We start from the raw sequence: 5,914 nt of genomic DNA on the forward strand, positions 1-5,914 counted from the left end.
TGTCATTGCATGTGTTTTGTGAGTCTGAAGAGGAATTTATAGATTGGTACCGCACATATGGGCTAATATCAGATGTTTTCTTAATGTACAATTACTCTTTATATAAAGCTCTTTCTTATACATATGAGTGTCTATGAATTTGTTTCTCTAGTCTACCCAGACTAACACAGTGCCCATTCCAAAGAAAGGTCACCCAGTAGAATAAGGGAATTATCAAACCATATCATATGCACGTAAAATTCTGCTCAAGATGATTAAAAAACAATTGTAATTTTACATTGACAAAGAACAGTCGGAGATTCAAGGTGGAGTCAGAAGAAGATCTGGAAGGAGGGACATCATTGCTGATGCCAGGTAGATCTTGACTGAAAGCAGAGAACACCAGAAAACTGTTTACTTGTATTTTGTTGGCTATGCAAAGGCATTAGACTGGGTGGATCATAACAAACAATGGATCCTGTTGAGAGGAATAGGAATTCCAGACCACCTCATTGTGCTCGTGTAGAACCTGTCTACAGAACAAGAGGCAGTTACCTGAAAGAAATGAGGACATTCTGAACGGTTTACCATCAGGAAATGTGTGCGTAGAAATGCAATATCCCGTCACCATATTCATTCAGTCTGTGTGCTGTACTAGTAATCCAAGAATCTGGACTGCATGGGTAAGAGCATGGCATCAAGCTTCAAGAAATGCGCGTTAGCAATTTTCAGTATTCAGGTGACACAACCTCCTTTGCTGAAAGCCAAGAGGGCCTGAAGCATCTACTGACGAAGACCAAACAGTGCAGCCTTCAGGACCGACTGCAGCTCGATGTAAAGAAGACAAAAATCATCGCACCCGAACCAACGTATAGCATCATGATAAATGGAGAAATGACTGTCAAAGATCGTCAGAGTTCATTTTACTAGTGTCCACAAGCAACACACATGGAACCAAACAGTCAAGAAATTAAATAATTACGACATTGGGAAAATCTACTGAAAAAGGCCTCTAGAGCCAGTGGTTCTCAACCTTCCTGATGCTGCGACCCTTTCATGCAGTTCCTCATGTGGTGGTGACCCCCAACCAGACATTATTTTTGTTGCTACTTCATCACTGTAATGTTGCTACTGTTGTGAATCGGGCGACCCCTGTGAAGGGGTCATTCGACCTCCAAAGGGGTCGGGACCCACAGGTTGAGAACTGCTGCTCTAGAGTGTTACAGGGTAGAAATGTCACTTTGAGGACCAATGTGTGCCCAACCCAAGAGATTGTATGAATTTTGCAAGACCAATGACTCATTCATTGCAAAATTAAAAAATATAACATAAATGGTGACTGTACACATGGACCTCATCAAATGGAACACACAGGAATCAAATCAGCTGCTTTGATGGGAAGAGAATATGGAAAAGCCATGGTATTTTCAATCGCCTCATATGCGAACCGGTGCTAGACAGCGAATACAAAGGCCGCGGAGGGACGGACACATTTCAATGACAGTGTTGGCAAAGAACATTGCCGTGATTGAGGACGGCCGGAAGAATGAGCAAATCTTTCTTGAAAAAGTACGGCTGGAATAGTTCTCAGAAGTGAAGGCCTTCTCTCACGTATCTTGAACGTGCTATTAGGGTGGGCTGCTTCCTGGAGAAAGGCTCCTGCTGGGTAGATTGTCAGCACAAAAGAGTCTCACTGCCATTGAGTCCGCGCCAACTGATAGCAACCCCCTGTGGATTTCCGAGACCGTTACTGTTTGCAGGAAGAGAAAGCCCAGTCTCTGTCCAGCAGAGCTGTTGCGTGGTTTCGAACTGCCAACCGTGCGGGTCACAGTCCGATTCACAACCATTATACCACCAGGGCTCCCTCGGCAGAAAAGACGGTTCCCAATAAGATGGACTGACGCAGGGCCTCCAAGAGTGAGCTCAACCATAACAATCCCATGGGAAGAGCACACTGGCCAGGGCTGTGAACTTGAACCAGCTCAAATGCACTAACAACAGCTATTGCTCTAGTTAGTGATTTATCTTCCCCGCCTCTCCCATCCCTAGCAACCGACAAAGCATGTAAACATTTTCTTGACTTTTGAAAATAGTGGTCTCCTACAATAGTTGTCCTTTTGTGATTGACTTATTTCTCTCAGTCTCATGTCCTTGAGGTTCATGCATGTTATAAGGTGGTTCGCTTTCTCTGGGCCTGCGTTTCCTTTTCTATAAGAAGGATAATACTGTACTGACTTCATAGTGTTGTCACTGGGGAGGGGGCACAGATGGTCTGCTCTAGACTACTTAGCGAAAGGTTTGTCAGTTCAAACCCACTCAGGGGTGCCGCGGAAGGAAGGCCTGCCAATCGGCTTGCATTAAGATGACGGGGAAGAACAGCCCTAGGTAGCAGTTCTGTTCTGCCACACATGGGCCTGCCGTGGTTAGAAGCAACTGGGAGGGCTCGGGAGTGGCTTGGGGGTTTGATGGTGTTGAGAGAATGACAAGAAATCATGTTTGTAAAGAGCGCCACCAGAGCTGGATCATAGAAGCTATTAATGATGATTATAATTAGCATAATCAAGCCTCTAATACCACCAGTTCAGAAAACCATTTAAAAGCTAATCCCACTGGCCCTCTAGCCTGGTAATCCTCAGCCACAGTTTGAACGAAAGCTCGGTTCACTATCCACCCTTGCCTTCAAGTCCACCTTCTGCAGTTCCTCTAATCCAGCGTCCTGCAGCCCCTCCCCTACCTTCTCACTTACCCGCCCCTCCCTGCCCCAGCCCCTACAGCAGCAACGCCAGTCTCCAGGGAGCCTGCCATTCTCCCCACTACAGAGGAGGGGGTAGGGCAGCTCCGCTCACTCTCCAAAGCTACTCCCACGTCTTTATTGCTTCCTCCTCGTGGGAAAAAACTCTGCTCGTTTAAGGCTTTTGCCAATTCATTCATTCATTCATCTCCAATTTATTGAACGCTTCTCTCTCTCTCTCTCTCTCTCTCTCTCTCTCTCTCTCTCTCTCTCACCTTATCTTCCTTCAGAAAGGAATTAGGTGATTTTTTTGAAAACACGGAAGAGAAGGCGCCACATCCATAGTAGGACTCTACCAATTTCTGGGGAAGCAATGAACACATTTGAAAATGTCATGAAATACTTACCTCTTCCCAATTCCCCAGCCTCCCGCGTCTTCAGAGGTGAATTTCTTCTTCCGTAAATCAGGAAATGGAAGGTTCAGTCTTAAACCCTCTCCTGAGTGATTCCAGTGGGAACTGGCCCACAGTTAAAATATGCTTCTACGCTCTGCAGGGGATCACTTCTCATGATAATGTCGGCCTTCCCCTGGAGCTTGGCATATTGCTTCCTCCCCGTGTTGTTGGTTAGTCTAGGCGCCTTTGAATCCCTTCATGGCAGCCTAGTCTGCAGCAGAAGCAAACACTGCCCCGTCCTCACAACCACGCCGAGGGAGTCCGTCGTTGCAGCCACTGCGGCCATGCATCTCATTGAGGGTCTTCCTCTTTTCCGCTGACCCCTCTATTTGACAGAGCATGGTCACCTTCTCCAGGGCTTGTCTATTCTGGTCGCATGCCTACAGTACGAGACAAAGTCTCACCACCCGCTCTACAGGGAGCAGTCTGGCTGCACTTCTTTCGAGATACCTCTCTGTCGCCTGGCAGTTCGCGATACTTTCAATAGTCTTTGGTGACACCATCACTCAGCCACATCGATTCTTCTGCCGTCTTCCTCATGCATTGTCCGGTGTTCACTTGCCTGCGGGGCCACTGAAAATACCAGAGCTCCCACAAAAAGAGATGGGTTATACGGAGCAGGCCCCTCTGCTCCTTCTCACCAACCCTCCCCACCACGCCAAACTCTGCCACGGAGTCAGTGCTGATTCCTAGTGACTCCCTGTGGGTTTCCGAGACTGTAACCATTTATGGCAGTAGAAAGCCCAGTCTCCTGCCCATGCAGCGGCCGGTGGTTTTGAACTGCTGACCAACACAACACATAACCACTATCCCACCAGGCCCCTTTATCACGGCGCCCTTTTATTCTCTCCAAGATCAACCCTGCCTTATGCAAGTGGATGTCAGGAGAGGCAACACTCTAAAGGCGAATCCCTTCCCATGGAGGAGGGTGTGTCCTCACAGGCTTTCCTGGTTCTAATGTTCACGGGAGCAGATCGCCAGGCCTTTCTTCCCTGTTGCTGTTCGATGGTTTGGAACTGCCAACTCTTAGGTGTGTAGTCTCGTGGCAAACCTTTCCTGCTTCCCCTAGGACTTTTTGTATCTAAGGGCTCAGACAGAACTCAGTTTTGACTCATGGCAGGTCTATAGGACAGAGTAAAACTGCCTACTGGGTTTCCAAAGCTGTCCGTCTCTACAGAAACCGATCGCCTTTCTCTCTCACGCAGAAAGACTAGGGAGTTAGAAATGCCAACCACTCGATTCGTAGCCCCATGCTTAACCTGCGGCACCACCAAGGCTTCTTGAAATGAAGGGCAGGGCAAATGAACAGGGGAATTCCCATGCAGGAAGCGAATGTCATGTTATAGCTGGTTAATAAGTAGGACTTTCACGGACACCAAAGAGCAAGTACCTTTAGAATGTAAATGTCCATCTTTCAGCTTCTCTCTAGACTATATCCTGCATCAAATGCCCACTTGCCTCCTTGTTTCCAAAAGCCCTCCCTTATCCACCAGATTGGGGTCTCTCTGCCTGGACCACTCCTCTTGCCCTCTTCGTCTCCCAAATCAAGATAACCCCTCTGGAGCCAGGACTGCAAGCTTCATCACGTTGGTCAGAAGTCTGGGGAGTTCTGCTCTGTCCTGCAGGGTTGCCGTGGGCTGGAACCAGCTCTGAGACGCGCACTGATAATTCTGTCTTAATTCTTATGCGTTGTACTGTGACGATGAGGGAGAGAGTGCCCTTGTGTTTAAAGAGACCTGTTAAATATTTAAGGGTAATGAGGCCTCACAGCTGCCTCTTTCCTTCAAATGGCTCGGGAGGAAAAATAAAATAAAGAAGACTATGTAAATAGGAAGAACGAGAGGAAACAAATAATAAGGTAAATACTGTAAAATGTAAACAATTGGGGACTCTGGATAAGGTATGTGGGAGTTATTTTGCACTATTTTTTGCAACTTTACTGTAAACTTGAAATTATTTCAAAATAAAAAGTAAAAATATCATGTTTTTCAAAAACAGTCTAAGCACAGGGGAAAATATTCAAGCTAAGTGGAAAACGAGATTACTAAACAAATTACACGGTGCAACCTAAATTTTGTGGAATACATATGTTTGTTTTATTCAATAAAGTTATATTTTTAGATGTACACGCATAAAAATAAGCCCCAAATTGTTATCTCTTGGTAATAGACGAGTCAAGCCAATTTCAAAACAAAAACAAATCTGAAGGACTTATGCCATCAAATACCAACACCGACTACAAGGTACAGAAACCAAGAAGTGGGATCTTGGCATCAGGATTAACAAAACAAACCAAATCATCAGCTGACCATGGCAGCTTCAAAGAGTGGGTGGGACACAGAGCGAGTGGGTGTGAGAACAATTCAGAGAGGGACGTGAGAACGGCGCGTAACTCAAAGGATGTCCTCAATGCCACGGACTTGGACATTCAGAAAAGGCCGAATTGGCATAGCAACGAAAAAGAAAATAAATAATTTTGAAAAACATTGGTCAGTGTTTCTCAGTGTGGTACTTCTTCTCACAGGTCGTTCTGGTATCCATCCTGGCGTTCTGTCGTCCATCCTTCAAGTCTCCACACTGGGCTTGCTTTTCAGGAGTTCTGGGTTCTCTCACTAACGAACCTGCCGCATCAAACACATGCCTACTCCTCCCTGCCCCCCCTCAAGACCAAACTCACTGCCACTGAGTCCATGCCAACTCCTATCAACCCGATAGGACAGGGTCGAACTGCCCGCGTGGGTTTCTGAGA

Source organism: Echinops telfairi, unplaced genomic scaffold (genome assembly GCF_000313985.2).
Source record: "Echinops telfairi isolate 266 unplaced genomic scaffold, ASM31398v2 ScPeMD7_443;HRSCAF=831, whole genome shotgun sequence".
Taxonomy (NCBI): domain Eukaryota; kingdom Metazoa; phylum Chordata; class Mammalia; order Afrosoricida; family Tenrecidae; genus Echinops; species Echinops telfairi.